Raw genomic sequence first — 12,628 nt, 5'->3', positions numbered from 1 at the left:
CAAAGCATTCTAAATGAAGCAATTCTAAAATGAAGCAATACTACCAAAATTGTGTCTTTTGAGTGTTTTTTTTTTATGCGTGTTAGACACAAAAACGCCAGAAAAAAAAAAGGAAAGCACCCTGTATGTGAAAAGAAAATAACGTTACCAAAGACATGTTTTTTACCTACCTACATAACAAAAATTTTTAAACTGATGCAAAACACACTTTATGCAGAAACACAATAACATCAATAAAAACGTGTATTATGAGTATTTTTAAGCTTGTTACGTACAAAATCGCCAAAATGTATGTAAAGTACTCTACATGGTGATACGAAATACCATACTGAGATACATGTATTATGAGTGTTTTTGAGCTTCTTAGGTATCAAAACGCTAAAACGCATGAATAGCAGTCTATAACATAACCAAAAACATTTATTTTTATTTTCATTTTCACGTTGTTAGTACCAAAACGCCAAAACGCGTGCAGAGCACCCTATATGGGGAAACGAAATAGCATTTCCAGAAACAAGTCTTTTCAATGTTTATGAGCGTGTTAGGCAACAAAACACTAAAAAACACTGAAAGCTCCCTATATGGGAAACGAAACATTTCCAAAAACGTGCCTTTTGTGTTTGCCAACTACTTACGTACCAAACGTTAAAATGCATGCAAGGCACCCTTTATGGAAAAACAAATTTACATTTCCAAATATGTGTATTTTTATTTATTTTTGTTTTTTTTGTTTCATACAAACACGGAAAAATTCATACAAATTATCGTATATGGGAACTCGAAAGGACATTCCGAAAAAGACGTATTATGAGTGTTTTTTTTTAGTTTTTTTTAGCTACCAAACAGCAAAAACGCATGAATAGTAGTCTATATGAAGAAACAGAACAGCATTACCAAAAACTTTTAGTGTTTTTCACATTGTTAGGTATCAACACGCCAAAATGCTTGCAAAGGCTTGGGAAAACTAAAAAGACATTACCAGATACGTGTCTTTTGAGTGTTTTTGGGCGTGTTAGGCACCATAATGCTAAAAAGCATGGAAAGCATACTATATATGAATAGAAATTAACCTTACCAAAAACTTGTCTTTTGAGTGTTTCTAAACTACTTACATACCAAAACGCTGAAACGCCTATTCAAAACACTTTATTGGAGAAAACAATAATATTACCCAAAAAGTGTATTTTGGGTGTTTTTGAGCTCGTCACGTACAAAAATGCCTAAATGCATTCAAAACACACTATATGGGGAAACAGAAGGACATTACGAGGAACGTGTATTATGAGTCTTACTGAGGTTCTCATGTACCAAAACGCGATAACGCATGAATATCACTGTATATGGAGACACGTTTATTTTGAGTGTTTTTCACATTGATAGGTACCAAAACGCCAAAATCTATGCAAAGCATCATATATGGGGGAACGAAACGACATTTCCAGAAACGTGTCTTTTTAAGTGTTTATGACCGTGTTAAGCACCAAAACGTTAAAACGCATTGAAACCTCCCAATATGGTAAACAAAACATTACCCAAAACCTATTTATTCAGTATTTTTTTCATCTTATTACGTGCGAAAACCCTGAAACGCATGCGAAACCTTTTGTGGACGAACAACATTACCAAAAAAGTATATTTTGAGTATTTTTTAACTTGTTACATAAAAGAAAAATAAAATAAATAAAATAAACGTCAAAATCTATGCAAAACACCCTATATGGGAAAACGAGAAGACATTACGAGAAACGTATATTATGAGTGTTTTTGGACTTCTTAATTACCAGAACGTTAAAACGGAGAAAAAAAGTGCATATGGAGAAAAAGAGCAACATTACTAAAAACGTATATTTTGAGTGTTTTTTTTTTTTTCATATTGTTAGGTACGAAAATACAAAAATACATGGAAAGCCGACTATATGGGAAAATAAACCACATAAAGAGAATCGTGTCTTTTGAGTGTTGTGAGCGTGTTAGGCGCAATAACGCATAAAATTAAAAGGATGGAAAGCACCCTATTTTGGAATACAAAACATTACCAGTCTTTTTAGCTTATTACGACCCAAAACGCTAAAACGCATGAAAACACCCTTCATGGAGAAACAGAATAACATTACCAAAAACCTTGATTTTGAGTGGCTTTCTTTCACATTTTTATAAAGGAAAACGGCAAAAAAAACATGCAAATCACCATATATTGGGAAACAAAAGGACATTACGAGAAACGTGTTTTCTGAGTGTTTTGAGCTTCTTAGGTACCAAAATGAGAAAACGTTTGAATAAAACTCTATATGAAGAAACTACAGGACTAAGAGGACTACATTACCAAAACGTGTATTTTGACTGTTTTCTCACATTATATGTTAGTAGAACTCCAAAATGCATGCAAAGTTCTCTTTATGAAGAAATGAAAAGACATGACTAGAAACCTATCTACTGAGTGTTTTCAGCATGTTAATCACCAAAACACTATAAAACATGGAAAGCACTCTATATTGAAACATAAAACCACATTACCAAAGATGTGTCTTTTGAGTGTTTCTAAGCTACTTACGTACCAAAAAGGGAAAACTTCCTTTATGGAGAAAGATAATAAAATTACCAAAAAACGTGTATTTTGACTTTTTTTTTTAGCTTTTTACGTAGAAAAGGACAAAATGCATGGAAAGAACCCTATATGAGGAAACGAAAGGACATTAGGAGCAACGTGTATGATGAATGTTTTTAAGTTCCATAGGTACCAAAACGCAAAAATACATGAATGGCACTATTTTATGGAGTAACAGAACAAAATTACTAAAAACGTGTATATTGAGTGGTTTATCACATTGTTAGGTACGAAAACGCCAATGTGCATTCAAAGCACCCTACATGGGGAAAGGAAACGACATTACCAGAAACGTGGCTTTTTGAGTGTTTATGAGTGTTTATGAGCGTGTTAGGTACCAAATCGCTAAAAAATATAACAGCATACAAAGCACCCTATAAGTGTTTTTGACTACAAACATCCCAAAACACTTAAACGCATGTAAAACACCCTTTATGAAGGAACAAAATAACATTATGAAAAACGTATATTATTTTAGTGTTTTTGAGCTTCTTACGTTGAAAATCGTCAAAACGCATTGAAAGAACCTCATTTAGGGAAACGAAAAGACATTACGAGAAAAGTGTATTACGAGGATTTTTGAGCTTAGCTACCAAAACGCTAAAACGCATGAATATCACTTTATATGGAGAAACCAGATATTATCAAAAATATATATGTTCAATGTTCATTTTTTTTTTCACATTCTTACGTACCATAACGCAAAAATGCATGCAAAGCACCCTATATGGGGAAAGGAAAAAGACATTACTAGGATCGTGTCTTTTGAGTGTTTAGTTTTGAGTGTTAGGCACTAAAACTCCATTTATGGAAAAACATAATACGAGTAACCTTAGACAAAAACGTGTCTTTTGCTTGTTTGTGTGCTACTTATGCACCAAAACGCTAAAACACATAAATCCACCTTTTATCGAGAAAAAAAAAAAAAATGCATTTTGAGTGTTACGAACAAAAACGCCAAAATGCAAAATATCCTATATGGATATAGGAAAGGAATAGCTCTTTATATGTAGAAACATTACCGAAAACATATATTATGAGCGTTTTTCACCTTATGTACCAAAAGGAAAACTAAATACAAAGCACCCTCTATGAAGAAACAGAACAGTATTACCAAAAACGTGTTTTATGAGTATTTTTGAGCATCTTAGATATAAAAATGTTAAAACGCTTGAAAAGCATTACATATGAAGAAAAAGAACATTACAAAAAAAGCATATTTTGAATATTTTTCACATTGTTAGGCACCAAGTTGCCAAAATGCATGCAGAGCCAGATGAGAAACGAAACAATATAACTGGAAATGTATGTTTTGATTTTTAGAGTGTATTAGGTGCTCAGAAAGCATTCTACATGGCCATACAGAACATCATTACGAAAATCATGTCTTTTGAGTGTTTTTCAGCTTATTTCGTAAAAAAAAAAAAAATCGCTGAAACGCCTGGAAAACATCCGTTAGGGCTGAACAATAATATTACCAAAAGGGTGTATTTTGAGTGTTCTTCACATTCTTATGTACCAAAAAGAAAAAAAAAATAAATAGAAAAAAAAAAAAAATAAAATAAAAAATATATATATATATATATATATATATATACTCGTATATATATATATATATATATATATATATATATATATATATATATATATATATATATATATATATATATATATATATATATATATATATATATATATATATATATATATATATATATATATATATATATATATATATATATATATAATGATAATAATGTAAATCACCCCTATGGGGAAACGAAAGGGCATTACGGGAAACGTGTATTACGAGTGTTTTTGGGCTTCTTAGGTAACAAAACGCGAAGACGCATGAATAGCACTGTATATAGACAAAAAAGCACATTATCAAAAACGTGTATTTTGAGTCTTTTCACATTATAAGATGCCGAAACGCCAAAATGGAATGAAAGTCCTCTATCTTGGGAAAACGGAAGGACATTACATGAAATGTTTTTTCTTTGAACTTCTTACTTAGTTACGAGAACTAAAATGAATGAATAGCACCCTTTATATATAGAAGCAGAATAACATTACCAAAAAACGTATATTTTGAGTCTTTTTCACATTGTTAAATACGAAAACGCCAAAAAATTATGCAAAGCTCCCTTTATGGGGAAAGGAAAGGACATTGCAAGAAACGTGTATTTTGTGTGTATTTGAGGTTTTTATTTACCAAAAAAGCTACATTGAGAAACACAACAACATTACCAAATACGTGTATATTGAGAGTTTTGATATTTTTAGGTACCAAAACACCAAAATGCCTCCAAAGCACCCAATTAGGGAAAACGAAACGACATTAACAGAAACGTATCGTTTGAGTATTTTCGAGCGTGATAGGCATCAAATCGCTAAAATGCATGGAAAGATCCCTATATGGGAATACAAAACAACATTACCAGAAACATATCTTTTAAATGTTTTTACAGCTTATTAAGTATCAACACACTATAACGTATGCAAAGCACCATTTATGGAGAAAAAGAATATTACCAAAAAAACGTGTATCTTGAGAGGGTTTTGACAGGGTTGCGAAATGTTATTGCCGGAAACGTGTTTTAGGAGTTATTTTGTGTTTCTTAGATACCAAAATGCTAAAACGCATAAATAGCACTCTATATGAAGAAACGGAACGACTTTACCAAAATCGTATATCGAGTTTTTTTTTTTTTTTTTTGACATTGATAAGTTTCAAAAAAACCCTATATGGGAAACGAAATGGAATTACCAGAAACGTATATTTTAAGTGATTTTGACCGAATTAGGCACACAAACTCTAAAAAATATGAAAAGGACCCTTTATGGGATTACAAAACAATATTACAGAAACGCAAACATGTATGCAAAGCATCCTATATGGGATAACCTAGCAACAGTAAAAGAATGTATTATGAGAATTTCTAGCTCTCTTAGTTTCTAGCATTTTGAGTGTTTTATTTATTTATTTTTTTTTATTTATTTATTTTTTTTTCTTTAGTGTATAACGAGTGTTTTTGAACTTCATAGGTAACAAAACGCGAAAACGGATGAATAGCAGTCATTGCTAGATACCAAAAACGCCATTTACATTGCTAGATACCAAAACGCCAAGATGCATGGAAAGCCTCTTGTATGGGGAAGAGAAAAGACATTACCAGAAACGCATATTTTGAGAGTTTTTGAGTATTAGGTACCAAAAGGAAACAATGAAAACAAGCCTATATGAGTAAATAAAACAACGTTACAAAAAACGTGTCTTTTGAGTGTTTTTTTTTATCTACTTACGTACCAAAATGCTAACACGCATGTAAAACACCTGTTATAGAGAAGCAGAATAATATAACAAAAAACGTGTAATCTGAGTGTTTTTCGCATTCTTTGGTACCAAAATGCCAAATTGCATTGAAGGTATCCTATATGGGGAAACGAGACATTAAGAGGAAGGTGTATTATGTTTTGCATGTTTTATTTATTTATTTATTTTTTTTTTTTAGCGTTTTGATACCTAATCAGCTGAGAAACACTTAAAAGACACTTTTTTTATTTTATTTTTTTATTTTTTTATTAATGTTGATTAGTTCTTCCATGTAAGGTGCTTTGCATGTGTTTTAGCGTTTTGGTGCATAACAAGCTCTGAAAAAAAACAAAAAGACACTTCTCTTTTAATGTAGTTTCTTTTTGCCATATGGGGAGCATTGCATGCAATCTGGCACGTTTTTTTTTTTTTTTTTGGTAGTGTTCCTGTATTTTTCATAAAGGGGTTTATGCATGCTTTTTAGCGTTTTGGTAACTTGGAAGCTCAAAAAACACTAATAAGACATGTTTATGGCGTTTTTTTCGGGGGAGGGGTTCAAATGCATGTTTCTGCTAAAATGGTTTCATTTATCCATGTATTTTGCATATATTTGGCGTTTTCGTACGTAAAAAGTTGAAAATCATTCAAAATATACGTTTTTGGTAATGTTGTTTTGTTTCTCTATATAGAGTGCTTTTCGTGCATTTTAGCGTTTTGGTACCTTACAAGCCTAAAAACAGTCAAAAAATGTTTTTTATATAGTTGTTTTGTTTACCCATATAGAGTGCTTTGCATGCGTTTTAGCGTTTTGGTGTCTAACGCATTCTGGCGTTTTAATATATATGACGCTCAAAACACTGAAAAGACACGTTTTTATTAACGCTATTTTTCTTCATGTAGTGTGTTTTGCATGAATTTTAGCATTTTGATTTCTAATCAGCTCAGAATCACTGAAAAGATACGTTTTTTGGTAAGTAGTCTTCTCCCATATTTGGTGTTTTGCATGCATTTTAGCATTTTGGTGCTCAACACGCTGAGAGACACCGGAAAAAAAAAAAAGTTATTGGTAATGTAGTTTCTTTTTGCAATCAATACATGGTACTTTGCATGTATTCTGGCGTTTTTGTAAGGAACTCAAAATCATTTATAAATCATTTATAAATCATATCAACCAAACAATATTTTCAAAAACTTTTCTTTTGAATGTTTTTGACCTTACGCACAAAAAAACGCTAAATAGCATGCAAAACACCTATTGGGCAAATGAAATAACATTACTAAAAACGTGTATCTTGAGTGTTTTTAGCTTGTTAAGTACAAAAACACCACAATGCATGCAAAGTACCTTATGTGCGGAAATTAAACGATATTACCAGAAACGTGTATTATGATTTTTTTTTTATTTTAGCTCAGTATCAAAACGAAAAAGGGAGTGAATATCACTATAGAGACATAGAACATCATTACCAAAAACGTGTATTTTGAGTGTTTTTCACGTTGTTAGGTACCGAAACGGCAAAATGCCTGCACAGCACCCTATATGAAGAAATAGAACAACATTACCAAAAACGTGTTATTATTTTTTTTTTTATAACTTCTTAGGTACGAAAACGTCAATATGCATGCAAAGCACCCTATACTGGGAAAAGAAGTGACATTACCGGAAACGTGTCTTTTGAGAGTTTTTCAGACAGCAAAATGCTAAAAAGGATGGAAAGAACACTATACAGGAAAACAAAACAACATTAACAAAAACATATTTTATTATTAGTGTTTGTTGAGCTTCGTTTATACTAAAACGCTGAAAAGCACGCAAAACCCCCCTTTATGAAGAAGCATAGCAACATTATCAAAAATATGCATTTTTAAGTGTTTTATGCGTATTATATAACAAAACGCTAAAATATATGCAAGGCACTCCATATGGCAAAAAGAAACTACATTAACAGAAACGTGTCTTTTTGTGGTTCAGAGCGTATTAGGCAGCGGATCGCAAAATCGCATGAAAAGTACCTTTATGAGAGAACAAAATAAGAATACCAAAAAAAGCGTCTTTTCAGATTTTTGAGTTGCTTAAGAATCAATGCGCTAAAACGCATGCAAAACACCCTTAAACTTAATAACATTCCCAAAAACATGATTTATAAATGATTTTGAGCTTCTTGCAAAAACGCCAAAATACATGCAAAGCACCATATATTGCAAAAAGAAACTACATTACCAGACATTCTTTTCTTCGGTGTTTCTCAGCGTGTTGAGCACCAAAATGCTAAAATGCATGCAAAACACCCAATATGGGAGAAGAAAACTACTTACCAAAAAACGTCTATTTTCAGTGATTCTGAGCTGAATAGAAATCAAAATGCTAAACTTCATGCAAAACACACTATATGAAGAAAAATAGCATTAATAAAATCATGTCTTTTCAGCGTTTTGAGCGTCTTATATATCAAAATACCAGAATGCGTTAGACACCAAAACGCTAAAACGCATACAAAGCACCCTATATGGGTAAACAAAACAACTATATAAAAAAACTTCTTTTGACTGTTTTTTTTAGGCTTGTAAGGTACCAAAACGCTAAAATGCACGAAAAGCACTAATATAGAGTAACAAAATATTACCAAAACCGTATATTTTCAATGATTTTCAACTTCTTATGTACGAAAACGCCAAAATATATGCAAACACATGGATGAACGAAACTATTTTAGCAGAAACATGCATTTGAACAAAAAAAAAAAAAAAAAAGAAACATAAACATGTCTTATTAGTGTTTTTGAGCTTCCTAGGTACCCAAACGCTAAAAAAGCATGCATAAACCCCTTTATGAAAAAATACAGCAACATTACCAAAAACGTGCCAGAATGCATGCAAAAACGTGCCGAAATGCATGCAAAGTTCCCCATATGGCAAAAAGAAACTACATTAAAAGAGAAGTGTCTTTTTGGTGTTTTGGAGCGTGTTATCCACCAAAACGCTACAACACATGCAAAGCAGCTTACATGGGAGAACTAATCAACATTAATAAAATATAAAAAAAAAACGTCTTTTAAGTGTTTCTCAGCTGATTAGATATCAAAACGCTTAAAAATAAAAAAAATAAAAAAAATAAAACATGCAAAACACCATATATGAAGGAACATAACAACACTACCAAAAACATCTCTTTTGAGTGTTTTTTGAGCTTCTTTATGTATCAAAAACCCCAGAATGCGTTCTAAGCTCGTTATATGGTCAAAATAATCTATATTACCAGAAATGTATATTTTGAGTATTTCTGAATATGTTAACCACCAAAACGCTAAAATGCATGCGAAACACCCGATATGACAAAAAAAGAAACTACTCGTATAGCAAAAACGTGTCTTTTCACAACGTTTTTTTAGGCTTCTTAGGTACCAAAACGCCAAAATGCATAAATGCATAAAATATCCCATATGGCGAAAAGAAACAACTTTACTAGAACCGTGTCTTTTTGGTGTTTAGTAGCGTGTTAAGTATCAAAACGTTCAAACATATGCAAAGTGCCCTATATGGGAAAACAAAACAACAATACAATAAATGCGTCTTTTCAGTGTTTTATTTTTTTTAGCTTATTAGGTACGATAACCATAAAACACATGAAAAAAAAAAGAAGTGTAAGAAAAAACATTCCCAAAAACATGTCTTTTCAGAATTTTCGAGCTTCTTAGGTACCAAAATGTCAAAATGCATGCAAAACATCCTACATGGCGAGAAGGAAACTACATTACCAGAAACGTGACTTTTGGGTGTTTCTCAGCGTGTTAGGCACCAAATCGTTAAATCGCATGCAAAGCACCCTATACCGGAAAAAAAAATAAATAAATAAATAAAAAATAAAAAACGTGTCTTTTGACTGGTTTTCAGCTTGTTACGTACCAAAATGTCATAATGTATGCAAAATATACTATATGGGTGAACGGAACAACACTACGAAAATCGTGTATTTTGGGTGTTTTTAAGAGTGTTAGGCACGGGAAGAACCTTATATGTAGAAAAAGAACAACACTACTAAAAACATGTCTTATGAATGTTTTTGAGCTTGTTGAATAAGAAAACGTTATTACCCATGCATGCAAAGCACTCTATAAGGGAAAACTAAACAACTATACCAAAAACGTGACTTTTGACAGTTTTTTTTCAGTTTGTAGGTACCAAAACCCTAAAATTCACGAAAGGCACCCTATATTGAAAACAGAATAACATTTGAGCTTCTTAGATACCAAAGCGCCAAAATGCATGTAAAGCACCCTGTGTGATGAAAATAAACTACATTACCAGAAACTTGTGTTTGAGGTGCTTCTGAGCGTGTTATGCACCAAAACGCTAAAACGCAGGCAAATTATCAGATAAGGGAAAAAAAAAAACAAGAGTGCTAAATACGTGTCTCGACTGTTTTTCAGTTTGTTAGGTACCCACGAAAAATACCCGATATGGAGAAAGAGAACATTACCAAAAAACATGTCTTTTGGGTGTTTTCGAGATATTTACGTACTAAAACGCCAAAATCCACGTAAAACACACTATATGGGTAAACAAAACAGCATTACGTGAAAAAAAAAAATATATGGAAAACACCTATATGAAAAAAAATATGTCATTAATATAATTAACGTTCTTAAGTACCAAAACGTTGAAAAAGCATGCATAAGCAACTAATGAAGAAACATAATAACATCATCAAAAACGTGTCTTTTGAGTGTTTTTTTTTTTGTTTTTGTTTTTATACTCGGGTATCAAAGCGCTTAAATGCGTGCAAAGAACCCCATATGGTGAAAATAAACTACATTACCAGAAACGCGTGTTTTTGGTGTTTCTGAACGTGTTAGGCAATAAAACGCCAAACTACATACAATGCACCCTATAAGAGGAAACAAAACAACAATATCAATTACATGCCTTTTTACTGTTTTTCATTTTGTTTGATATCAAAACGCTAAAACGCACGAAAAGCACCCTATATGGAGAAACAGAAATATTATCAAAATCATGTCTTTTGATTTTTTTTTTTTAAGTTGTTACTAACAAAACGCCAATATCTTTGTAAAACTCACTATATGGATAAAGGAAACAACTTTACGAGAAACGTGTATATGGAGTTAGACACCAAAATCCTAAAATGCATGGAAAGTACCCTATATGAGAAAACAAAACATTACCATAGACGTGTCTTATTAGTATTTTTTTTTAGCTTAGTAAATACAAAAAAGGCTAAAAACTATGCATAACCCTCAATCAAGAAACTCAACAAGATTACCAAAAATGTGCCTTTTAACTGTTTTGAGCTTCTTAGGCACCAAAATACACGCAAAACACCTCATCTAGGAGAATAAAACAAAAAAAAAAACGAGTGTTTTGAGTGCTTTTGGCTTCGTTACATACCAAAACGCCAAAATCTATGCAAAAGGCACTATACGGGTAAATAACATTATGAAAAGAGTGTGTATTGGGTGTTTTTAAGCGTGCTAGGCACCAAAATGCTGAAAAGTATGGAAAGCACCCTATATGGCAAATTAAATGAATAAATAAATAAATAAATAAATAAATACTACACTAACAGAAACGTGTTCTTTTGGATGTTTCTGGGCGTTTTAGGCACTAAAACGCTAAAACGCATACAAAGCACGGTATATGGGAAAACAAAACAACAAAAACAAAAACGAGTCTTTTAACTGTTTTTCACTCGTTAGGTATCAAAACGCTAAATCGCACGAAATGCACTCTATACAGATAATCAGAAGAGCATTACCAACAACGTGTATTTTATGCGTTGCTGAGGCTGTAAGGTACCAAAACCCTGAAATGCATTAAAAACACTATATGGAGAAACAGATCATTTCAACAAAAAAATGTTTATTTTGAGTGTTTTGCAGCTTGTTACGTACCAAAACGTGCCTTGACTTTTTTTTTTTAGTTTCTTAGGTATTACAACGCTAAAAAGCATACATAAATTATATGAAAAAAAAACGTGTTTTTTGAGTTTTTTTCAGCTTCTTAAGTAGCAAAACGCCAAAGTCTATGCAAAACACGCTAAATGGATAAATGAAACAACATTACAGGAAATGTGTATATTCGGTCTTCTTAAGTTTGTTAGCCATCAAAACGCTAAAAAAGGCATGGAAAGCACCCTAAACAGAGAAACAAAAGAACATTACAAAAAAGTGTCTTATTAGTGTTTTTTTTTTTTTTTTAAATGGCATGCCAATCTCGCCTTTATGAAGAAGCATAACAAAATTATAAAAAATGTGCATTGTAAGTGTTTTTAAGCTTCTTATGTACCAAAATGCATGCCAAGTACCCTATATGGCGAAAAGAAACTACATAACCAGAAACGTGTCTTTTGGGTGTTTATGAGCTTCTTAGGCAACAAGACGCTAAAACATATGCAAAGGACCTGTATCGTGATTATAGTAAAAATCACAATATATTACAAATCTATTTCTATGTAAGGTCTATGTTGTATGTAATATGCAATATGTAATATGTAAGCATTACTGAATAAGTGGAACCACCTGCGCGTGCTTTATTTACGTGTTGTAATTGTGTAATTGTGTTGGACTATTGAATTACATAAAATGTATTAGACACAGAAATTTATGGATTCAGCGCATAAATATTCATACATGTTTAGGTTTAATCTTTAATAGGGTTGTAGGGTTGTGTTACTTTAACCGGATAGCAGC

This window comes from Scylla paramamosain, chromosome 41 (genome assembly GCF_035594125.1).
Source record: "Scylla paramamosain isolate STU-SP2022 chromosome 41, ASM3559412v1, whole genome shotgun sequence".
Classification (NCBI taxonomy): Eukaryota; Metazoa; Arthropoda; class Malacostraca; order Decapoda; family Portunidae; genus Scylla; species Scylla paramamosain.
The sequence above is the reverse complement of the archived record's forward strand: the minus strand, read 5'-3'. Positions refer to the sequence as shown.